At 47.6% G+C, this 25,808-nt stretch overlaps 1 long non-coding RNA gene across 1 annotated transcript in view; it reads left to right on the top strand.

The window, feature by feature from the left end:
• Nucleotides 1-1,723: 1,723 nt before the first annotated feature.
• LOC144146339 (uncharacterized) overlaps nt 1,724-25,808 on the top strand; it is a 61,838-nt gene continuing 37,753 nt past the window's right edge. Inside the window, exon 1 of the long non-coding RNA XR_013317681.1 lies at nt 1,724-2,204. This is a non-coding gene — a long non-coding RNA (uncharacterized LOC144146339). The remainder of the gene's footprint in view (nt 2,205-25,808) is intronic.

The raw sequence follows: 25,808 nt of genomic DNA, 5'->3' as shown, positions 1-25,808 counted from the left end.
TGCCGTCACGTCTTTCGTCTGCCGGGTCATAGGCCCGTGCCTCGTGAGCGCTACAAGCCGCCGTCAAACACACCTCCGCGGGATCTAATTAGGCCTCATCGTTCTTCGCACCTGCTGCGGAAGGCTCGGTAGCGGCGGATATCGTTACAGCTGCGTCGGGCTATATTCGGCGCGGGTCGGAAAAAGGGCCGATATCTAGGAGGTGTCTGAATCCATAAATAAAACGCACGTTCACACGCAACTCGCTACTGCACTTCACGGCAGTGCGTTGTATTTTATGTCATTTCTTATTTGTTGAAACTCCGTGCAAAAGCACAATTTCGAGCGGCCGAAACAATTTGCTTTTACCATGACCATGTTTGGTCTTACGATAAGTTGGCGCCTTCAGGCATCATCCGAAACGAAACGGTAATACAACGGTCGCTCTACGAATAGCTGCGCTCCGATGCCCGTGTTACCGCTTATCCAGTTCCTGTCGGTAATGGCGTGTATGGTGTAATGCATTATGGAGTAGCAGATTTCATTAGGCAGTTACGTGGAAGCCTCAGGCCCCAGGAGCCCATCCATAAGATTGGTTACTTCCATTGAGCATAATGTCTTTCTCTGGCGCCCAACGTGACCTACATGGCACTTGGTGACACCGTTCTTTCTGTCATCGCGTGTGCACAATGCAAAAACGGTTTGAGAATGACTAGGATTTTAATGGGTCGTCCGAAAGTTTTGCTATAGTTCCGTCACCTTTCCATCGGCCGCACACAAAAATTTTGGGGAATCGAGAGCTGCCGGTTAGAAATACCAATTTACATGCTCAACACGCTGATTTTAATTGAATTTCAATGCAAATTTGGGCCTGCCAGCGCAGGTTTAAGGATACCGCCAGTAGGAGTCATGTCTTGTGTTGGCGTAATGCAGTTGATATTAGGTAGAGATGTCCATGGTATTATTTTGATAAACAAGTTATACGAGCTGTGGAGAAAGTATATAGTGCTCATTGACCTGCCCTTCGGCCTGCTTGCACTCAATTGCGTTAGTAGACATGTGGGGACGCGAAAATTCGAAGAACAATAATATTCTCGGGAATCGAAAGATTTTCAAAAAAGTACAGCACTGCGTTACCCGCATTTATAGAAGCAAAACAATAAAAAAAATGAAGACACTGACAGGTGTTTTCATTACGCCGCATGAACAGTTCTCTTTAAAAGATGCACAAAATTTAACCAGCGTTGTGTCGCGTACTGGCCGCAGGCAAAATATATTCCAGTGAAAAATTTGCGTAGGTGCGCATTGACTTATGCGTTCGCACCCCGCAGCTAAACAATCTCGGTAGGCGGCGACGACACGTATCTCCAAGTCAGATTTGCAAAAAAACACCCCTTAATTTCTTCCACAGACCGGCTATAAGAACCATCAGTCTTTAAAGGCTCATTGTCTCATTGCGCTGCAGTCCTTTTTAATATGCATTACAGACGCGCCTACACCCCATCCCCTTGAAACCTGGTAGCATCCGTCGCCAAAACAGCTTCCTCTCACGCCACTTTCCGTGGCATTGTCTCCACGAACCTACGTGAAACGAAACTTCTCGGCCCAACGATGCTCGGGGAATGAGCGTAGAGACCTTAGCGCGTCCTCCGAGAGGCAGTATCCCCCAGCCGTGGCGTCAGAGGTGAGCGGCGATCCCCGTCACGGCTGCTGCAGAGCGGCGTCGGCGAAAGGGGGTTGCAAGAAGACGGGGGTGCAGCAGCTCTCGCAGCCGGCAAGCGGGCCAGCAGTGCCAGCAGTAGTGAGGCCGAGATGGCGATCCCGATAGAGCCGGCGGTGGCGAGGTCCCTCTCCCCTGCAAGCCGCAGCAGCGTACAGCATCCCGTCGCAATGACCGCCAGTCGCGTGGCTGCATCACTGCGCGAAGGACGACCGCCCAGTCAGTGCGGCCTGCGTGCTCTACTCTACGCCTCGGCTCGTCCTGGTCGTCCCGGTGACTTCTCCGTCTCGGCCGCCGGCCGGCGATGATCTGTGGACCCTAGGGCCGCGTCCCACCACTGCAGATCCTGCCACTACCGCGGAGTCAGGTGGTCCGACTCGGCTCGGTTTCAGCGTACGGTTGTCCTTGGAGGTCGGCGTTGTTTGTTTTGTTTCTGGTTGGTGTCTTGTCCGGAGGAGCCCCATGTGCCAGCGCCTGTGCACGCGCGGATGACAGGAGCGGACGGGTGAGTTGTCAGTTTGTTGTCTTGTCGTTTTGTGGCGAAGTTTGGAAGGCTGTGAACGAGGGGTGGGGTGGGAAGTCGTCGAGTACTATTCATTACGTTTTATGGTTTCTCGAACTTTGTTCAATCGCTTTGTGGTAAATTTTGAAGGTTGTGGATAAAGGGCGCGGGAGATTAATGTGGACGATTCTTTCTTATGACATTTATGGGTTACACGCACTTTGTTCACTCTCTTTTTTGCAAAGTTTGAAGGCTGCGGACGGCGGATGTGGAATGACATTTCATTTCATAGCAGTTTTAAATTTCCCGCCTTTTGTTTGGTCGTTTTGTCGCAAAGTTAGGTGGCTTTCAAAGAGGACTGCGAGAGTATGGGAACAGGTACTTTTGTTACGTACGTTTCGGCATTTCCCGAAAGAAGGCCCGAAGCAGTAGAACCATGTGTTAGGAAACGAACGTGTGCGCAGGTTGCAAAAAAAAAAAAAAAAAAAAAGCCTGATGGTTGAAGTTGGCCAGAATCCAGCATCAGGGCGAAATGTTTTATGGGTGAATTACTGGGCAGGTGGAAACTTTTGTGGTTCGTTGAATGGAGGAATCGGGATGCATTAAGGCGTCTGTTGAGTAAAATGCGCTCGCGTGCGAATTCCGAACTTGGGACAACTCCAATTGGCTTCGCAAAAAGTGAAGGGTAAAAATGGCTCAAGAAAACGGAAAATAAAGTCGATAGCTGTCGTGAAAGTGTAGTTGTCGCGGACCATGTTCGATGCTTTTAGAGTAACCGTTCATTTTCTCTATGGGCAAGTGTTCCCTAATACTTTTTCCAGGAACGTTTTGGGCAACCATGGAAAAATGTCTAAATGTAAAGCCAATTATTTGCCTTAATTACGCTATCTTTATGGCCCAATAATTTTTGTGATTAACGCCACCGCTTTCGGTTTTTTAAGAGGACAGCTCCTCCTCCACTGGACGAGCTGGTTAGATACAAATTCAGGCGTGCCCGCCTCGTTGAAACATTCAAGAAGGGAAGAGAACTTTGCTAAATGGAGGGCTTATCTACAAATGTGTCCAATTAGGGCGTATTTAATTTGGAAGCTTGCATCTCTGTCGTAGTTGACGTGTGTTTCGGAATGTCCGACGTACACTGAGCGCCTTCGTGAGCCCTCTCCTGTTCATATTGTACGCGACTATGACGAGCTATGATATCAGACATGACCATGACTTGTATGACTACACGTCACTATGACATGTTAATGTGACGTGTGCATTCCACTGCTGTGGTCGCAAAGGAATGTTTCGCGTTACAACTTCAGTGAGCCCACTCATTTGGCGGTAGATCCCATTCGTCATCACGCACCTCACAAAATCCGGTGTCGACCTCCTTATCCACTGAAGCAGCTCCGGTGTACACACAGGAAATCAAATCAGGTAATGATTTTTGCCATCCCGAGCAACAAGTAAAACATTTTTGCTTCATGCCGCACGTAATACCGAGATAAGAAATTGGAACCGAAACTGCCTTCAAACGCCTGAAATGTAAATTACCGGCTACCGGCGCGTATCAGTTCAGCGTATACATGGCAGACTGCCACTCGTACCTGGCACCAAGTCAATAAACATTAGTCAGAAAAAAAGCTCGAAGCTTGTAAAAAATAAAGATAGAATTCCTCCAGGAGCGTGTTATGTATTTTATAAAGTTACGGGGTCATACTTTTCGATCTTCATATTCGCTCCTACTGTCCGGTCATTGCCAGCGAGCTAATATAGACTTCGCTGTGTCAATAAACTGTGAATGCGAGCGCCTTACAGCAAAGCCTGAACTTGTTTTATCAGAGGGTCGCGCGGGAAGCTCGCTGCGTAGTGAACGTAGCTGCCGGGGCTGTGACCTCAAATATATGCCTCACAGAATTCCATACACCCCGGATACTGATTCCAAAATTCAGCAGCCCCTCTCATTAAAAGCAACTGAGCGCAGGGGCTTATCTCTTGCCGAAGCGCTGACCACGGGAACTTCGCAATATCCGCACTCGGACGACAGCCGTCAGCAGCACTAGCTGGACCGACATTATGAAATACTTAAATCTGAACGCTGAGATATCGGGGTATATGTGCGCGTGGGGCTGCTTTAATGCCTTTTGATCGCTTGTGCCTGCCTTGTGGAAGACGTTAAAAACGGGTTGTACTTTAAAGCAGAATAATATTAATAACAAAAAAACAGCCAAGAAGAGTTAAACCGACTCCGTGCTTTGGTAGTGTTCACTATACAACACAATGGGAACACAATAAATGTTAATAAGATTCCCCGTACAGAGCGGTCTTCTGGCTTTTTCTTGCGCTGTAATACAGGTGCTGTTTACTGTATTTGTAAAGCGTCTATAAGCTCTTCGCTGCGAGTAACAAAGGGTACTTTAAACGTTCGTACTGTACTGTTTACCTAAAACCGGCGAGTTTTCGTGAAAGATCAGAAGGAACAAAAAATACTCGGCAGAAAAAAAAAAACTAATGCAAATATCATTACGTAATGCACACCTCGCGGCCTGGAACGTCAAAATAAATAAACAAACACACACACAAATATCATCGCACTTACATCAAACATCCCAATTATAGCAATTTACGAGTGTGGGCAACTTTATCGACTGAACAGAAGCAAGTCTCACTGCGTATTTTGGGCTACATTGTTCTATCTGATTCTTTTCAATTCTACAATTTTTTTTTGCTAGTTCAGCATGTAAATGCATGAAAGTGGGCCCAGGGTGCACGAGTACAACGGCAACCGTTCACTGTAAGGTTAACTTGTACGAAAGCAATGAGCGGCATTGTTCGTTCCGTTACTAGGGTAGATATACATTCGGCCGGTCCTTACCATCCGTGGACAGCGACAAACTCAATTCCCTGAGTTTTTATGTCTACCGTCTAAAATATACCAAAACGCGATGCAAAGCAAAAAAGAAAAAAAATGAGTTCCTTCCGAGGGTTGCTCATGACCCAGCCACTCGATAAAAGGGAGGTTATGCTCAGGGGATGCAAAGCACATCTTTCCTCCATCTCGTAACATTTATCGCCTTGGCTGATAGCTTGTCTCGTTGGACAAATTGGGCTCGTGTAATATGGCCAGTCAAATTCACGTTGAGTCACGCTGGGAACGAGCGGGTGAGTACGCAAGATCATGAAGAAGAACCGGGCGGAATCCACCGGAGCTAAAGTTAAAACTGCAGAATGGTGCGCCAAAATCATCGGCGGCTACTGGTACGCCAGCTGTGCGTCTGTCGCGACAGGCGCGTGGAAACCCTTTTTTTAAAGCGGGTCTTTATATGGCTAGGCTTCCGAGCATATTTCCTGCGCCAGCAAAAGCGCCTTGCCGCAAAGCCAACTTTACCGAGAACACTCTGGAGGAAGTGACTGCAACGACAGTTGGACCTCGTTATAACGGACACTGATATAACGAATTATTGGCTACAGCGAAATTAATCCGAACTTTGGTTGGCCATGCTTCATTTTAATTACACTTATTCTTTTATAACGGAACTGAAACCGTGAGAACCGTGCGCGATATCGGATATAACGAACATATTCGACCAGTAGGCTGAGAACCTACTTGGAAAAACTCCCGGGGTCCGAAACTGCAGAAGTAGAAAAGGCCCTTTTGTTCCAGGACACTGTGCCACCACTTCATCCTGCTCAGCGTTGTGAATAGCCACCAGACGAAGATCACGTTTTTCCTCGAAAAAATAAGAACGCGGCCTTTTTTTGTCAAATGAACTTTGTTCTGTTGTAATTTCGCGCTTCATACTCCGATTTATTGAGCTTGAAATGCCTCAAGGAGAAAAGTTGGGGTTACCTTGTTTCTAGTACGCTCCAATCTTAAAACAACGCGTTTTTGTACCGATGATTTTTGCGCGAACCAGATTGCCGATTGGTTTTGAGCCTATTTTTAACTCTACTGTTACAACGAACATCGGTTATAGCGAACTAAATTACTGTCCCGATGCTAGTTCGTTTTAACGAGGCTCGACGGTACTGCTTTGCCAAAGCTTTCTTAACAAAAATGATATGATAATTTGCCGCTGGAACATGGCCTTATCATTAGGCTGAGGTTCATTTACTTGTCATAATTAGTTAGTACACAATAAATGGGCCTATACCTGCGTTCAAAATTATGTTTAACATCTGTGTCGTGCTAAACAGTTTTGCTGCTTACCCACCATAAAAAGAGAGACAGTGGCTTAGATGTTGTTTCCTCTGCGTAGTTGTCTCACTTATACATTCTTTTTGTATCTATTCGTGGAATCCAAACGAATGGTACTCCTAATTAAAAGTACGCTGCCCCACTCGGTTACTTGTGCTGGGCCTTAAGGGTGCCTAAGGTTCTTTCGCACTTTGCAGTGTTGGAATGCATGAACCGACGCACCGTTGCTGGTAGGTTGAACGGTTGTGTGCCTGAATATACTTCGTCTCCTCGCACTGTGCTCTGATAGATGCTTTACTGCGCAGTTCCGTTTCCGTGAGCGGAAATCGCCTTCGCAAAGTGAAGCCAGAATTCTACGCCAGAAGAAAACCTGCCCGTGTTCTATATTACGAGCTCCGCATATAAAAAAGTCCGAGGGCACCCAGGCGCTTCCTATGCATTGCGAATGCGAAAGGATTAATGTCCAAATGAACATCTGAGACATTTTGCGTTCGCCCCGCATTCTCGAATGGCTTCGCTCTCTGGCCACGTGGGACGATTTGTTTCGGAATCCACGTTTGCCTTACGCTTTCGAATGGCTTCCATCTGTCTCCCACGCGTTGCACCGCTCCTCGTTCCTAGTGCCACGCAAAGGTAAAGTCGACGGTGATGGGGAACTTCACTGCTTGTCTGTTCGCTCGCCTTTTTAAGCAACTTTTTCATTTCCTCAGAGGCGTACTGACGTGGAAGCCTCGCGCTATGGAACGCATTAGACACGCAGTTGAGGAGCCGTTTTACTGTTAGGGACGCCGACGGTAACGCCGGCTTTTTCGCTCAAGAGGTCTTTTATCGCTTTCGCGTTAAAGTTTTTCATTCACCGTGCCTGTTATTGGTGTCCCCCCCCCCCTTCCCCCCTTCCCATTTGCTAAGCGTACCTACCACTACTTAAAGAAATGCTGGGCGTGTTCTATTGATGATGCCAGATCAGCGACGTTGCCTTCTGGCCCGGTGTGCCGTTCGATAATGGATGAGAGCTTTTCGCCGTGGCGTCCGACGGCGCCCAGCCATGGCCACGCTCTGCTTCCCTCGGTTTCCGGAAACAGAATAAGAAAGACAATAATACCACAGCACACGCACCACCCGCTCTTTCTGTCCTTTTTTCGCCTGTCCGTCCCCGGCATGGTGGGTGCTCGCCCGTGCGCCCACACTTCCGTAGCTTCCGCCAATCTAGTGACCGCCTCCTTCCGTTACGCACCTGGCGCGCTGCCCACGTGACACGCGTGCATGCACGGAGGGTCACTAAACCGTTTTCTCGCATCAGCGATTCTCACCTGTCCCTCGGCGGCATGCGAGCCGATCTCTCGTGCGGCGCCGAACGCGGCAGCGAGTCCGCGGCTGAACGAATTCTGCGCACTTTTTTGGTTATGCCATTTAGGATTTCCACGCCAGAAATGGTTCAGTTCTGTCGCACAGTTGTCACCGTCATGGTTCGTTTGCCCTCGAATACCACGCATTCGACGTATGTATATGATTTGACAACGCCAACCGCCCCCTTACCTAGTTTTTTTTTTTTTTTTCGTGACATCGTATTGCATTGCCGGGGCAAGAACTCGCGGTACAAAACAACAACAACAAAAGTCAGATTTTAGGGTTAGCGTGTCCGAAATGCATACTTTAGGAGTGCAACAGACACGCCATACATAGCCGATGGCCATGGGGAGTAAATCAGGCTCCAAGGAGGGTTTTCTAACATATGTAGAAACATAAGTTTTCCTGCAGAGTAGGGTATTTTTTTCTTTCATTGTAGCGCGATGGACTGACGTCACAACAAACACTCGTTATAACGAAATCGCGCAATTTGAATTCTCGCTTTGTACAAAGTTTTTTCATGGTCCTCACATTAGTGCACGGACAGCGTCATACCGGATTTTAACAAAATTCCACTTATAACGAACCCGAAAACTTCGTTGCAACTATGGTTTACACTGTCTGTCTGTCTGCCCGTCTGTCTGTCTGTCTTTCCGTCTGTCTGTCTGTATTTCCGTCCGTCCGTCTCTCTGTCTGTCTGTCTGTCTGTCTGTCTGTCTGTCTGTCTGTCTGTCCGTCTGTCTTTCCGTCCGTCCGTCCGTCCGTTCGTCTGTCTGTCTGTCTGTCTGTCTGTCTGTCTGTCTGTCTGTCTGTCTGTCTGTCTTAGGAAATAGCTAACTTAGGGTGCCAGTTAAGGAGAGCGTTTTCCTATTGAGATCGCTTTATCTGAAACGTCTGAAACGTATTGCCGATGATTGCGTCACTGCAGGGTAGTCTGTCTGTCTTCACAGAAAGCCAAATTAGGGTGTCGGTTAAGGACAGTGTGTTTTTCTATTGAGGTCGTTTTATCTAAAGCATCTTTATTATTGACGACGATTGCGTGACAGCAGGGGACTTCGGGTCTGCTGCGTTCGTCGCGTGAGAAGCTCAGCTGCCACCGATGCGTATACATTGGGGGCGCAGAGCAATCTCTCGGGGATTAGCTACAGCGCGCTGTTTCTAAATCGAGCCCGCTGTGCACCGGTTTTGATTGAGGCTTGTCCTCGGCTCCTGACGCTGACCCGCTTTCTCCGCTCCGAAATCCAAAGATCTGAAGGACCGCTAGGAAAGAAAACAAGTGTACTAATAATATTAATATTAAAAAGATCCCCTGCCAGTTGCTTTTGACGCAATGCAACCTGGGGATTTTTTAAAACCCGAACGCAACTCAAGTTTTTTTTTTTTGTGTGTTGGAGTGCGTGTGTGTGTATTCAATGTCCTGCCTAGAATGTAGGAACCACGAACTGTACGGGTATTTTCTGTATTTATTTGCCAGTCACTGTCGCAGGAGAGAACAGAATATAACGTCTTCGCTTCCTGATGTCCTCTGGTTTCGATAAATGTCTCTAATAGTGGCTTCCATGGCGTTGAACTCCTGGTGCATGCGCGCTTTATCACTTTTTTTAAACATTACGATTTCTTTTCTTTTTGTTACCACGCAGTAATTAAGGGCAGCCGACTCATGCTTGCTGTGGTGAACTTTTTCACATACAGAATTCATTTTTGTTGCTGTGTGTGTGTTGTTACTAAGAGTTATTTCCGCGGCTTCCTTTTTCTGATAGGAGTATAAGCACTGACCTAGAAAGTAAATGTTTTGTGTGAGCTAGAGCGACTCATGTCGCCGCAATGATTATTACCATGATACCAATAATCGAGAACACTTACGAACTGCCAGAGATGGAAATTTAGGCTTAAGCTGGTGCTACGTTCTAAATGTTGTTGCGTAATCCAAACTTGAGGAATGGTATCCTGAGAAGCTGTTTTCAGCATTCAAGCACGATCCTGCTTTCATAAATCGTACGTGTGCTTGAAAAACGATAACGAGGGATTTGAGTGGCAAAGTACTTCACCGTCGAGAAGGCAACAAAAGACCATATCTACCAGAAGGCGCACCCGAAGCTTGCGCATTAGAGATCTACATAATGGTCTGAAGGAAAGTGGTTCCAGTCGTGTAGCGTTTTTCAGAGGAACAAAGGGCCGGAACATGTAACAATGACAGCACACCCGCCGTAATTTCCACTTCGAAGCTTGCAGGCGAACTTGCAGGGCTTGTGCGAAAGAAAGGACAATCGTACATTTCCCATTCTTTCCGCACCCTTCAATGGTCACTGACTCTGACCGCGCGTGGCGGTTGTTACGCTGCACCCTCGTTTACGAGCACCACTCTGGTGACATAATCAGCCGGTGCACGACTCTCGCATAGACAGAGACCACTGCGCTCGAAGCACGACGCTGCAGTCAGACTAGCAGCAGCAGCAACAGTAGCCACGGATCGAACGTCACCGGGTGAACGCGCTCGACGAAATGTGGAGCAGGAAGCATTTGCATCCAAGGTTATGCCGACCGGCAGGGGCGCCTATATATCGCCGGCGGTGGCGTATAATATCCGAAGGAAACCGGCACTGTATAAGCGCAGCCCGCTTATGTAAAAGTAGCCCGTCACAAAAATTAGAGCACGCGCCGAGCTTCGGACGTCTAGCTGCGCAGTCTTCCGCTCCCACCGAGTGAATAGAAAAGAGCGTATGCTTCAAAGCGTGGACAGAGATGCTTGAGTGAAAGGAAACCCCGCAGGGTTATGTGCCATCAAGCGTGAGGAAGGTGAGGCGATGCGTGCCGACTTCAGGTGGAAAGAATTTTGTCTCTGTTTTTTACTTGGTTGCCACACTGTTTCTACTGAATTAGAGGAAACTTTGCTGCAGCAAAACGGAAAAATCAGAGGGGAGCTTGTTTATAGGGGCGAAAACTGCAAACACACAGTGCGCCAGTTCAGCCCAAGCCGAATGAATCTGTTCGTACCTTCAGTCTTCTTGAGCATCTTCTATTGACCTTCAACCGCTCCTATTCTGCGCTGCCCTAGTCCATTCTTTATTGTCAAGTTAGTTAGTGTGAAAGTATCAGTTGACTTGGCACGTCGAATGTCCACCGTCGTGCTGATGAGACGGCAGATAAATTTTCCGACAACTCATAAAATAAAAGACAGGTGAAGAATTCTCAACTTGAAGCCAATTTTGTAAAGGAAGCTTCTGTAAACAAAGTAATGTAATGGAGTCTAAATAAAGATTGAGTACATTTTAGTCTGGGAATCGAACCAGGGACACGTGGAATGCGTGCGGAACGCAAGTTCCGGTCTCAGCCGGGATCTCTCGTGTGATAGGACCGCGCATGTGGCAATTAAAAAGAAGAACACGCGGGGCTGACTTCGCGACATACGCGACTGCCGGCGTGCTTTGACGTCAACTTACTGCCCCATTTTATGTGTCATTCCACTCGGTCCACCGGGCACACGTTGCGACTGCTACCGTCGCCTCTTACGCACACCTGTGTGCCTAGCTTCGTGTCGTTATTCTCTGCTCTGAGTTTGAGAGTGGAGATGCGGCGGCTGCGGTTCACGCCTCCGTACATAGTACTTCGAGGGTGCGTATACGCGCACTGGTGCCGGGTGCGCTACGTACAGAAAGACGTCTCTGTGTTCGTTGTGCCACAATGGATTGGCTTCAGCCTTGGAACACATGCGTTTTGTTTTCCATGAGGTAAGGAAAATGCGACGGTGAGGAGTTTCGTTGTAGTGAAAGTTTGAGAGAGAGAGAGAGAGAGAGAGAGAGAGAGAGAGAGAGAGAGAGAGAGAGAGAGAGAGAGAGAGAAGAAAGAGACAGATAGATAGATAGATAGATAGATAGATAGATAGATAGATAGATAGATAGATAGATAGATAGATAGATAGATAGATAGATAGATAGATGAGAGAGAGAGAGAGAGAAGAGAGAGAAGAGAGAGAGAGAGAGAGAGAAAGAAAGAGATAGATAGATAGATAGATAGATAGATAGATAGATAGATAGATAGATAGATAGATAGATAGATGAGAGAGAGAGAGAGAGAGAGAGAGAGAGAGAGAGAGAGAGAGAGAGAGAGAGAGAGAGAGAGAGAGAGAGAGAGAGAGAGAGAGAGAGAGAGAGAGAGAGAGAGAGAGAGAGAGAGAGAGAGAGAGAGAGAGAGAGAGAGAGAGAGAGAGAGAGAGATATCTTTATTAGATGAAAGCAGAGAGGTTTGCCTGCATGTTGTCGCCTACATGATACTCTGCGGAGAAGGGTAGAAGGGAGCAAGGACCCTAAAGGAAGCAGAGCGGAAGAGAGAGGGGGAAAAGGGAGAGGTAAAAAGCTAGCATGAAGCTTACTATGGGTGACGTAAAGGGCCAGATGGTCTCACAGGTGAGGATATGAAGTTGTAGATTGTCTCTGCGACGCCAATGTCGTTTAAATAATCAAATAAGGCAACCGACACTTTTCGCTGAGATGATGGAGAGCGCCAGGGTCCAAGAAGAGCTTTCAAAGTCCGTAGTTAAGGCACTCGATCGTCTGTGCGAGGGGATTTCTTTCCTCGCTGTATGTCAGACATTGTAGTAATTGTGGGACCTATGCATGGTCAAAACGTCCGTAACAAATTCTTCCCGTGCACATAGTTGAAATATACCATCTTGGAGATGGAATTTGCTCATAAACATTAACTGGGTCTGCAAGACGTCACTAAATGTGTACGGTTTACTCCACGGGCACTCCAAATATTGCCCTCGGGTGAAGAACGAGCAGCTTTGGAGTAAATGTAGGCCACGGTGTGTCTACGCGGTATCGACAATCGAATATACCGAGTGAAGCTAAATAAAGGTGTTGTTTGAGCCTTTCCCGTCGAGTTAATTTGACTGTCGAGTCAATCCGTGTCGTGGAAGTTAAAACACTGAAATTATAGGCCATCATGAGATGTTACTCGGCGTCTTTGCACTCGTATAAGCCAGTGTGTTGTGCACTTAAAATTTAATGGATTATGTGCGCTGGTGCTCTCCCGGTCGTCGAGGGCAGCGGCAGCGGCGGCCATTTTTTCTGACCGTGGAGAGAAACATACGCGCCAATATGCACGACGTTACTCGTGCGATAATGAGCTCAGTGGGTGTACAATTAATTAGAAGCCTTAAAATGGGCCCGTGCCGCCTCATCTTTGGTGCACAAGCCTCAAGGTTTCAATCTGCTGCAAGGAGTTCTCGTTGCAATGGCGTCGGTCCCCTAACTGCCATAGCAACTATTCATGATAGATTAGGATGAATTTCGTGTCCTTTAGTGGACATTGAATGAGGAGGTACCTAAAGCTTCATGAAAACGTTTCTTGGAGTAGAAGATGTATTTCTGCGCAACCAAATGAAAAATTCGCGGATGCTGTAGCTGCGATGCCGATGATTGCAACCGTATTCGCATTTCGCGGCGCGAGTCCGCTTCCAAGCGAACTGCATTGAGAGGTGCCAATCGCCATCACGCGATAAATACCACATAAATCTTGCTTACATCCCTTGCGGGCACCGATGCAGCAGGGCCTTGGCTACGTTTAAGCAGAGAACAGATTCTTTTTACTTTTTTGCGGAGAGAGAACTTTTCGTTTTTTTGTTCGTTTTTTTAAGTGTTTTGAAACTTTCCGCTGTATCAGAGACACCGAGGGGGGAGGGGTTTGGCCTCGTGGCATGTGTGTCCGGTGTTTACGTGGGCCTCCTCAGGCTGCATGAAGCTCATGAAGACATATTGCTTAGCGGGATGAATACAAACAAAAGAGAAAAAAAGACATAGAGACATGCGTTATCGTCTTTATTGCGCCGAAAAATACGGCTTGAAGCCTGCACCTGCTTACTTAAAAATTATTCGGCTTCTGTGGGAAGCCGAAACATCTTGCAATCTTTTCTTTTTGGGTTAATGCACCCCACGTTGCCGCCATAATCAATCTGTCGTGCTCGCAGAAGCAGATCGGCCATTCCAGAACTGGGTGCTCCGCGCGTCGTTTAAAAGGACCCTGCAACACTTTCGATAAACGCTTTTACTCTTTCCTTCGGGTATGGAAGCACTGCGAAAGCTATAGTTATCGCCAGCATGGAGCGGCACTGCGTGATTTACTGGTCGCAGCAGATACCCCTTCCGTGTCTGATTTGTTTTTGTAGCTTTATTTTTAAAGTGGCTATCGAATGCGTTCATTGCTGCAACTGAAAGCAGACCGGCCAACAGCATCTACATGGCCTTAATGACGTAATTCGAGCCGTCGAAAGAACGCCAAGGCCGGGAAAGAATGAAAAATCTTTTGAGCGAGTTTCCAAGCTGTCTGATGCAAGTTTATTCTAGTAACGTTGATCTGATGGGCATAGAGCAGTAATTTGTGGCAGAGGTACTTTGCGACCTCTAATCTGAGTACTGGGTGTGTTGGGTGACTACGTTCTGCAAGCATTTAGGATTTCAAAAAAAAAGTTGAAAAAAGAGTGTTGCAGGGCCCCTTTAACACTTTCGGCCGACACAGACTGTACGGAAAAGAAGTCGCTGCGTCAAGGGATTTACGGCACGTTTATTTCATCCGCGAGCACTTTCTTATCGTTATTCGCGCGAATTTTGCGCCCTCATGTTCCACTTACACAGATATAATCGTTCGGCGACGTGCTCTAATAGTCAGGTGGAAGCCGAAGGGCCTGAGACCTTAATGTATACCCTCGATCATCGATATCCCCAGAAACGCGAAAGAAACACGGAAGAGCCGGAACAATCGTCCGCTCATGTGCGAGGCATGCGTGGTCACCTTACACCCAGCGCTTCGATAAACACCTGGCTTCCGGGTTTCCGCCATCTGGAGCAGCGAAGAGGCACGCTATATCGCCACGATCCGTGGGATTCAATACTATCGGATGTTCCCGATTACCTATGGGACCTAGATATCCGGAAAGATACCGCTGCGAAGAAGCTTCGCCATGACGAGGGAAGGAGGCGGAAGACGGGGCTTCGCGGTTGTGTACCAGGGGAATCCAGTATGTGCGCGTGCGCGCGCACACGCACACACACACGTACATACATATATAATGGTTTGTTTGGTGCCCACTTGCCACACCCGGAAGTACGATCTAGTTCAACTGAAATGTAATGAAAGTAGCTGCTAGGTGTCGAAGACGCGCTGGCTTACTCGCGTCCGAACCCTTCGCTGTACTGAACCTTAATGAGATAAGGGAAGGGCGGCTGCTATGTTCAGTAAATGTTTCGGTGAATCAAATATATATATGTATATATATATATATATATATGTATATATATATATATATATATATATATATATATATATATATATATATATATATATATATATATATATATATATATATATATATATATATATATATATATATATATATATATATATATGATACGATCGTTAGTGTACGACACGAACACCCGACAGCGCACTTCATCGCACGTCGCACGTTTGGTTAACTTAACCGGATGTCATAAAATGTGGTTGGGAACGAATGCTCCTCAAAGATGATTGACACGAGACGTAGACTTTCGGAATGGCTCCTCTGACAGCGCAGCCTTTGCCAAAGCGATGACCATAATGGCCAGGGGCAAGGTTACGAAAGAACTACGTCTTTCCCGTCGTCCGTTTGAAGCGCATGTCAAGAAGCAAATTGCGCAAAACCACTCTTATCACAACTAAGCTTCGATAAGTGTTTCGAACAGATTGAAGGGAGGAAGAAATCTTTGCGAAATCTGGCCCAAGAGCTTAGGTAAAGGCAGAGCGTACCCTCTTCTATTCCGAACGCCAATTAAAAAGGACGTTGGAAGGGCACTGGGAGCTTATATTGAGGGTTCAAGGACAACACGTATGTAGTGTTTCCAATGCAAGTGCGCCTTATCCTCGTTTACCACCCATGTCTTCTACTTTTGTACAGTGTCGGCTCTACGCAACTCTTCAAATGGAGAGGATGCCCGTAGGACTTTGTACTTGTCGAAAACTAGAAACACTGCGTACGTCCAGAAACTTTGAGCCAAACAAGTTTCCATGCTGCCGTGACGGCACGATGTCCCCAACAGCTGTGGCGCGTGCGCTTACACAACGGTCCCTTTCCAGACGAGAACAGGCTTCAAGGCTATGTACTTGGTCACTGATTCACTGGTACAATAATCGCGTGCCCAGAACCAGCTGGTTAGAGAAATGTCCGAATTCGCCCTAAAGCGTCGATTCCGCCTCCAGGGAAACAAACACAAGAAGCCAAACGGAAAGGAATTATCGGTGCTATCTTCATTTCATTATAAGGTGTTGATCAACACACCATCGTGTTAGAGCGAAATCGGAGGTGAGTGGACTGTTGGGGCTTAAAGGAATCACCGCGGTATGTTTGTCACGTCCAGCTCGTACTCGTGCGGGAAATGCTGCTTCGCGATGAGAAGAGGGCTTTCGGCCAAGGTATTTGTGTTCGCGCAACACGTGTTGTGCCATTGCGTTCGAGCACTTTTCGCGTGGATGTTTATACAGGTCCGGTGGAACATGTGCGTTTCCCAAGAATTTTCGGCTTTCGAAGCACTTGGCGGCGCTCGGCTAGCGCTTTTATTTACTTGAAACCCTCCCCCATATTTTTTGTCATTGTTTTTGAAATTGTTTGCTCGCGATTGCGAAACTGCGACAGCGCTGACGACGACGACAAGGATGGAGACCACAACAAAACAAGAACAAAAAACAGCAGCAGCAACAATAACAACCACAACAACAACAATTCATAAGCATCATCAACAACAACGGCGAAATGAGCTGTAGGCATGTTAGAGGCAGTGGCGTAGCCAACATTTTTCGGGGGGGTTTTATACGCCGTTCGGGAAAAACAAGTAAAAAAATAGAGCATGAACATAAACAACGCAGTACTCATTCTTTTCCGCTTTAGTGAATCAACATCCGTTTTTTTTTGTTTGTTCATTTTAAGGTACCTGTGCCTGTGTAAATACCACGGGTGAAAAAAAAAAAAAAAAACGGCCAAAAGGATGGGGGAGGAGAGGGAAATGCAGCGCTTGGAAAACCTCGGGGAATGTTCTGACGCCAAAACACACCCACCCCCTGGCTACGCCCTTGGTTGAAGAAGACATGTGGAAAGAGAGCAAATAACTACAGCCCGCCGCTCTAGGGGTAAAGGCCAGCAAAGCGCTTCCTGGTGTCGACGTCCGGAGCGGAAGTCGAAGCCTCTAGCACAGTGTTCAAAAAAACAATGAGTGCGTGACAAGGAGTTGACGAGCCGTTTGGCGGCATATCTGTGGCATACGTGGCCGGGGAAAGGCCGATGGTTAAAGGTCAAACAACGTAGGCAGTGCGAAAGGCCTTAAAAGGTCTACGTTGTCAGCAAAGCCTAATAACGGCTTGTCGTTCACAGAACACTCGGTAAAAAATCAAATTCTCATCTGCCTTTGTTTCGTTGCCGAATTTCGCGCACATGTTACAAGGATGGCAAAGCTAAAGAAGTGTATAAGGGGGAGGAGGGAGAAGTGAGCAGACGGGCAGAGGGTTAACCAAGCGTCAGAATCGTTAAGTCGGCAAGCTAATAATCCTTGTTCGGAAAAACAAAATTACGACTTCGAAGTTGATTACTCCTCGAAGATAGAAAGAGGACAAGTTAGCCTTTTAGATTACGAGGTCGAAACACCGTCCCAAGAGTGCCAAAAGTTGCGATTGCCGCGAAAATTCAGCAGTAGTTCCGCCACACTTGTAAGCAAAGCGCACCTATGTACACGTGCCCCCCGTAAGTGACCCGCGCTATGAGCACCACCTGATATGAAGGTGCGCGCTCTAAAGCCGACCCTCGGGTTGTCTGTATACCCAGACTAGGTCAGACGTATACGCGGATGCGATAGCCATCAGCCACCCCTTCCCGCAGCCCCGCCCACTCCCGAGCACAGGGCGGAATAATTGATGATGGAGAGGAACACATAGAACTACCAATAGAAGCCTTTCTGTCTTTGAGAAGGTACATGAGCAGCGCCTTTGCTTCAAGTAGATCGGTAATTATTTTCCCTACCTCACGATCAACATCGTAGAAAGAGCCCAAACGCATAGTGCGCTTCGGGTTGACGTCATTTCGCATTATGTACATCATCCATCCCCCTTAAAGCAATGTGTTGCTCTCGAACCCGGTAACGGTCCACAAACAACGTCAATTAAAGCGACGATCCACCTGCGTACCAGTTGCTGGAAACGTGTCTGCCGCAAAGCGTTCACGGACCTCACAATTCCTAGAACCTCCGTGATATCCTCTTAGCGCGTACGTCCGCGAGGGATCTGTCAAGGCTGTAATTATTTCATGCGCATGGTACGTATAGCAGGAGGTTTCGCCTGCAAACTGATGACGAAATCGCAGTCGAGATGGCGCCAAACACGGTTGCACGGGACTGCGTCGATGGTGAGCAGGCGTGTCCGTTCCCGATCGTGTAGCTGAAAGGCTGTACTGCCGCTGGCTGCGATCCAGTTTCCAGACTGCCGGGCGGGGCTCGTTATTAGTGCGACACGTCGCATGAACGCGCTTTTAGGCCTGTCCATTGGAATTTTACTCGACGCAGACTGTAAGCCATTAGGAGGAGGAGGAGGAATGCCTTTAATGAATGAAGAGAAGTCAGCCTGGCAGCGAGCTTGGCTTGCTACTCCACATGAACATGAGATGTGCGAAAGTGAAGGGAAACGAAAACACAAAAGCTCACACAGACACTACAAAAGCAAATAAGCACACAAACTGACAAATGCAGGATCACGCACACGGCGCACAAACAGAAGTGAAGTTAAGGCACACATTCACAGAGTTTCGTTCAGGCCGGAGTCACGGAGAAATGACACCAAAGCCCGTGTACTCCGTGTTGCCGCGGCAGTTGAGTGCCAAGGACCAATGGCGTCAGAAAGCTTCAATGGTGCATCAGCACGCAGTCCCAAAGTTGTCTTCCAGGTTAGCCGCGGGGTGTCATAACGGGGACACACACACAGAACATGTTCTATGTCCTCACGGACACTGCATACTTGACAGTGAGGGGAGGCAACTCGGCGCGTCTTGTGCAGGTAGTGGCTGGTGAAAGCGACGTTGAGGCGAATGCGGTGAACGACTGCTTCGTCGCGCTTTCCCAGGCCACACGGCATTCGAAAAGTGCAGGCGGGATCGATTCTGTATAGTGGCTGATAATAGTGACAACTACATCTACCCTCATCATGCCAATAGGAATGTCGTCATCGCCCTATGACCACTTTGACCAGCTGATTTGAGAACAACGCAGAAGTACGAGTACACAAGAAGAAGAAATGCTCAAGTGCAGAGCCATTGTTATTTCGAATGTATGAAATTGTCAATTGAGCGAAAAAGCCGGCGTACGGCGTCTCGGAAATGCTCAAGTGCAGAGCCATTGTTATTTCGAATGTATGAAATTGTCAATTGAGCGAAAAAGCCGGCGCACGGCGTTCGAGTCCGCAAACGCGAAACGGCTCCTATAGACCTTGTGCCCTTGCAGCTTCCGGGTTCCATATCCCGTGCTTGATCTCGGCAGTATAGCGAAAGGTGGCCATGCACGTCAGTACGCCGCAGAGAAAGTGAAAGAGCGGCGAAATTCTAGCGAACAGGCAGGCTCTCCCAAAACCGTAACGAGAAGCGGCGCAACGTGTAGGAGACAGAATGAAGCCGTTCTAAAGCGCGAGGCGGTAGCGAATCGTAAAGCAAATTATCTCAAGCGTCATGAGGACGAAGCATTTTGAGTGCGCTGTGCCGAAGCAAAGCGTCTGCTGTATACGAACGATTTTTAGTTCAGAACACTGAAGAATTAACTGGATTGATTGTTGATTGTGGGGTTTAACGCGCCGACGCAACGCAGGCGATGAGGCGCGCCGCAGTGGAGGGCTCTGGATTAATTCTGACCGCCTGGGGATCTTTATCGTGCGCCGAAATCTCGTACACACGGGCGTTTTTGCTTTTCGCCTCCATCAGAAAAGCGGTCGCCGCGGCCAAGATTCGAACCCGCGACCTCGTGCTCAGCAGCGCAACGCCTTAGCCACTGAGCCACCGCGGCGGGTCTGAAGAATTAACTTCCAGGTGTCCTCATACTTGTCTTAATTATGTAAGCTGGGTTTTTCCCACCAATGCCGCATCTGGGCTGTGAGGCACGCTGTAGCGGAGGGAAACGGATTAATTTAGACCGCCAGGAGGACTATAGCGTGCGCTGAAGTCCTGACGCCTTGTCTTGGCCTGTTTATTTCTGAATCGCCTTTAGCAGATGAACAGCCGTGGCACATACGAATCGAACCTTCCACCTTGCGCTCAGCAGCACTACGCCTTAGTCAATGGTCCACCACAATGTAAATGAGCGACCTTGAAAAACATCACCACCGGTACGAGTGGCCTGAAACCGGACCACACGTATTAGGAAAATAAGCAAGGACACTGTGGCGACGTCCTTCATTTGTAATACAAATAAACACGACACCAAAAAAACCCGCCTCGACGGAAACTTCTCCAAATACACTCCGACGTGATGCGGACGTCCTTTCCCACAGTTCTCTCAAATTATGATTCGCTTGCAGAAAGCACGGTTATCTAAGTTCACCTACTCTAGGAACAATGCGCCCAGTGTCGGCGTGGTCGGAAAAAAAAAGCCCCACCATTCTTTTTACTAAGTGAGCAACAGTGCCAGACAGGTGGACACGCTTCTAGCCTACTAACGCGTGCAGCTGAAAACGAAAGAGCGAGAGCGGCAGAGGCCTTGGTTAACACCACCCCAACGTCAAGGCCTGGGCGACGCTCCACTCGATACCGATCCAACCTACAGCGCCAGTAGCGAATTGTTCACAGCCTGATTGGTTTCAAGACGGAATAACGCCACCAATAATTGATGAGCTCTCGATAAATGAAAGGCCGACAAATGGGTATGGGGCCTTGCCATACATCGGAGGTGTTGCCACCCACTCCTGCGTGCGGAGACAGGAAGGCACGCCCCCCTGTACACACAACGAGACGTGGCGTCACACAAAGTACCGTTAGAAAACGCCGCTCACGAGGCCCCGGATGGATAACGCGTATACGCGTGGGGGTCCTAATGAAATGCTAATCCCCGCGGCTGTGTGCCCTGCTGGCTGAATGAAGGAGGAAAAAGATGAGCGTGGAAAGAAAGCGAGTCAGACGGACTAAGTTAAAAACGCTCCGCGCTCCTTTTCCACTGGACAGCGGCCAACCGGCTAACATAACGGTCCGGCCGTAAAGGTCGCCCGTCCGGTGGCGGCCGGATGCCGGGGGTGTGTACGCGCGGACGTGGGCGTACGTACAGCGAACGACGGCGAACAACGAAATGATCGTACGCATTAAGTCATGCCGCCGCACCAATGAGGGCAATTGTGCCACGAGACAATGGTCGGCGTCCCATTAGTCTATGCTCGCTCAATCGCTTTCGTGGCGTAGCGGATTACACGCTTTAGAGCTGCGGCACGCGTGCACACAGTTTCGGTTCTCGGCTGCGGACGCAAATCATATGTAAACGCGGAAATATGTCTCTTTTTGGCTGACATTGCCACGCGGCTTGAAAGACGTCAGCGGGGGTATGTCGATTCCGGTGCTTACCTTAACGGCGCGCCAAGCTTTTACTTTACAGTCCGCAAAAAAAAGTGTTAGTCTACTTTGCCGCAATGCACCTTGCCTCCAAGATAGCCCTTTTGGCGAGTAAGGAAGCCAGACGTAACATTTTACCTAAGATAGTGACGTACACTGTGACGTCACGTAAACAAAACTGTCATATTTTGGTTGCATAATGTGACAACGCAGACCATGTTTTTCGAGCCGAATTATGTTCTGGGCTACTGGGCCACATCATTGAACTTCTTCGCTCCCAGGTGGCAGTGATTGATTGGCGAAGCATACCCGCTGGCGTCTGTAAGAGTGGTGGGTGTTCTAAACATTTCGCCCGTATTATCTACTTAACTTATCCGCTCACATTCACTTCCAGCAGAGAATACCGTGCGCTCAAAATAGCTCCCCATTGACATAAAGCCGGAACATATACAGAGTTGTTTTCTGTTTCATTTCGTATTACGCAAGGCGACGTGCTTCTATTTGGAGAGACGCCCGATAACGTTGGCTACCGAGTAAACCTGAATTTCATCAAGTTCAGGAACGCGTGCCATTGCTACCGTGACATAAGGAAGCCGGCGAAGGCCCGTGTCGTGGAACGATCTCTTCCGGAAACAGCTCGTTTCAAGGGCTAAACACAAGCTGGCAAGCACCATGGCGCGCATGTTCGTTTAACGACCGATCGGAACGACTATGGAGTTCTAGCGAACTAGGTTTTTTATACATAGTGACCAACTCCTTCACCTTGGGAGCAACCGTTTTAGCACCGGGCCGTGCTAACGCTGTTTAACTGGCGCAGTCGACAGGCTGATTCAAATGCGCATGCGCAGCGTATACAGACCAGGACGCTATGAATGCTTAAAGGAGCCATGAAGACAACATACAAGTTGGATTTATTAGAAAGACTGCTTAGTCCCGATAACAATGATACCAATATCATAGCAATCTTCGAACAAATAACGGAGATATTAAAGAAAACGTGTGAAGCAGTCGCGACCCCCTAGCCAATTTCCCGCAACTCTTCTATGACGTCACGGAACCTTGTTTGTGCGATTGGCGGCCGCCTAACTGACCTGTCGCGACGAGACATGACTGGGCGTCTGTAATGGGGCCTCTAGTTCCATTTGACCGCATCACTTGAATACTGACGCGCAGTTAACGCACTTAAAATTATGTTTTATTCTTGGCCCGTATGACGTCATTCTTGCTCATAACACGTCACTGTGGCGCAAAATTTGAAAGTTTTTAAATACTCCTTGCTTTTTTTCGTTAAAAAACATCTTTTGTGGCTGTAATGGAGCTGAGTGAAATACTGAATCCTAGTTCTTTCAAATTAAACGAAGTTGTATTTTCTCTTCATGGCTCCTTTAAGCAATTAAAGTGTAACGTTTAAACAATGAAGACAACACCACGTATAGTTTATTGATAGCGTCTTGGTCTGTGCTGTACCAAGCTGCGCATGCGCAGTAGCATCATCCTGTCGTCTGCGCCATTTAAACAGCGCTAGCACATCCCAGTGCTAAAGTGGCTGCTCCTAGGGTGAAGAAGTTGGAAAGGTCACGGTGGCGATGTTGTTGCAGCGCTTGCGCGTGTATGCTACGTTCCTCTGAGAACGAGGACAAGAGTTGGACTCCCTCCCGGCCACGGCAGCTGTGTTTCTGGTGAAGAGTAAAAACAAAAACGCAGGGGTGTGCGATATTTCGGCGCCCACTAAATTAATCGGTACACCTCCGCTGTACCGCGAACTTCGTATCAAGCGTGTCGATAGTTTCGGCGCGTTAAGAAGACTTGGAACTTTCGAAAACAAAAATCTGCTCCATTTTTGCTGCTTTCGTGCAGGCGGCTGAAACATTTTTACAGCCCCGATTTCCTGTTTTCTTCCAAGCAGCCACATAACAATGTACCCGACGAGGTGGATCAAATCAAAACAGTTGCGATGTTTTCTATATACACTAGAATTGCAACAACTTCGCTGAGACGAAAGCTAAATAGGTAGGGCAAGTCGAAAGTGGTTCTGTACTGAGGGCAACAAAGCGATCAGGAAGAGCGTTTAGCGGCCCTTGCTCGTCAGCTCAGCTCCGCTCCATGATTATCGACGCCTTCCTCTCCGCCGTGGCCTTTAGCGGCCGGCTCACTTGTCACGTTTCATTTCTCCCGAAGGCCACTCGCCCATGAACGAGGGGCCATTAAAGCTGCAGCCGACGCCAGCGAATCGCCAAGCGTGCGTGCCCACTCTGTACCGCGAAACAACCATTTCAGAAGCTGATATGCGCGGTGCGCTATCTTGTTCTTTTTTCTACAACGTCAATCCAATTAAAGCGTTCAAGCTGGCGCTTCGCAGTTGCACATGATGATGTGCAATAATGATGACGTGCAGAAGTTGACTGGCTTACAATGACACGCAGGACAGCTCTTCTCCTGCGTGTTTTTGTAAGACTTTGTCAACTTTTTCGCGCTGTTATGTCTTGTTTAGCTGCAGCATTTTGCAACAGTTTAGAACAAGTTAACTGCGCTAGGTGTGCGAGTGTGAATGATGTATGAATGAACGGATGGATGGATGGATGAATGAATGAATGAATGAATGAATGAATGAATGAATGAATGAATGAATGAATGAATGAATGAATGAATGAATGAATGTGGCTCTCCCTTTGCGAGGACTATTTTTTATTGCTGTGTTGCAGATGGCACAAGCATATTCCAGTAATGGCCTTATGTTAGTCTTGTAAAGTAAATTCCTTGTTTCTGAAGGAAAATATTTCGCATTTCAACGTAACATACCAAGGAATCTACACGCCTTGGTGCCACCATAGTTCAAGGGTCAAATACCCACCAAGGCATTTATATTCACACACGAACGCAAGATTTGTCCCGTTAAGGCGAACGTATATACGTGTGGTGACCTTTATCCAGTAAAGCACATCTGCACAGTTTTATCAAGCATTATATCCATGCCCCATTTATCACACCACTTTGCAACCTTGCCTAAATCCTTCCTTTTATAACACGATACGAAACGCAGTCATCCGCGAACAATCGGGTACAGAATGATATGCCAACGGCAATATCATTCATGTATAACACAAACAGTGGCGGACCCAAAACCGAACCTTAAGGCACCCACGATGGCACATCAACACCATGCGACCGTTTACCGCCAACGACTACGCGTTGTGTCCTACAATTTAATTATGCCTTTATTCATTCCATAACCGTTTTACTTATGTTGTACCACGACAATTTTTCAAGCAGCCAAGAATGGGGAACTACGTCACTGAAGTCTTCTTTAAATCTAAAAAGATGCGATTTACCCAACCCCCTTTGTCAAGGGTTCATGCTAAGCCGTTGATTGATTGATTGATTGATTGATTGATTGATTGATTGATTGATTGATTGATTGATTGATTGATTGATTGATTGATTGATTGATTGATTGATTGATTGATTGATTGATTGTGGTGTTTAAGGCACCGACGTTTCACAGACGAGGAGACGCGCCGTAGTGGAGGACTCCGGATTAATTTTGACCTCGTGTGGATCTTTAGCGTGCGCCGAAATATTGAACACACGGGCGTTTCGCTTTTCGCCTCCATCACAAAAGCGGCCGTCGCGGCCGGGAATAGAAATCCGTGTTGCTGTGGGATCAATAAGGAAAATAAGTTTAAGTGGTTCATGACTTTGCAGATAAATACATATAATAAAGTATCTCGCAAAGTACACTAGTCAAGGACACAGGCCGATAATTAAACAAAAGTTCTAGAGTTCCTAATTTCGAAATAAAAACAGCCTTGACAATTTTCCAACCTGCATGCAGGCAATAAACCGCATGTCATGGACTTAGTAAAGAGCACACAAAGGTATTTAGTCAACGAGCCTGCACAAGCGCAGGGCAGAAAGTTCGGCAAGTCATCGGGACCGCTTGCACTAGTGGCACTTAAACGCTCAAGTTGCAGTTGAATGCCCCTCCTGCCGAAAACGATGTCATTCATGGGTTCCCCTCTGATAAACCCGTAGTGAAACATTAAATCAGTGTTAGTTGCGCGCAGAAAAAACTGAACTGAAGAAGGAGCTAAAACATTCTGCCTTATGGAGGCTGCCACGAACAAGAGACCCATTGTGTTCGAGCACAGGAATTAATACTTCGTGTTTTCTATTCCTCTTGATAAATTGCCAGAATTCCCACTTCTGCCCTGCCGCCACGTAAAACAACTATGTTTTTAGTGCTGGATCATAATGCGTCACTCACGCCCATATTACGTCAATATGGCGCGAAATATAAAAGGGTTTAAATATTCCTTGCGTTTTTTTTTTTTTTTTGTTAATAAACGTCTTTCGGGGCTGGAATGGAGTTGGAAAGGCTAGTTTCAAGTTCGGCAAACTTGTATTCTGTCTTCACGGCCCCTTTAAGGCTGAATATAGGTATGCAACATGCGCACTCGTGCAGACTGGCCAGTGACGATGACAACAACCA

The sequence above is a fragment of the Haemaphysalis longicornis genome, unplaced genomic scaffold (assembly GCF_048455015.1).
Source record: "Haemaphysalis longicornis isolate Haplotype H1 unplaced genomic scaffold, Haemaphysalis longicornis Haplotype H1 scaffold_7, whole genome shotgun sequence".
NCBI classification, from domain to species: Eukaryota; Metazoa; Arthropoda; class Arachnida; order Ixodida; family Ixodidae; genus Haemaphysalis; species Haemaphysalis longicornis.
The sequence above is the reverse complement of the archived record's forward strand: the minus strand, read 5'-3'. Positions and strand labels throughout refer to the sequence as shown.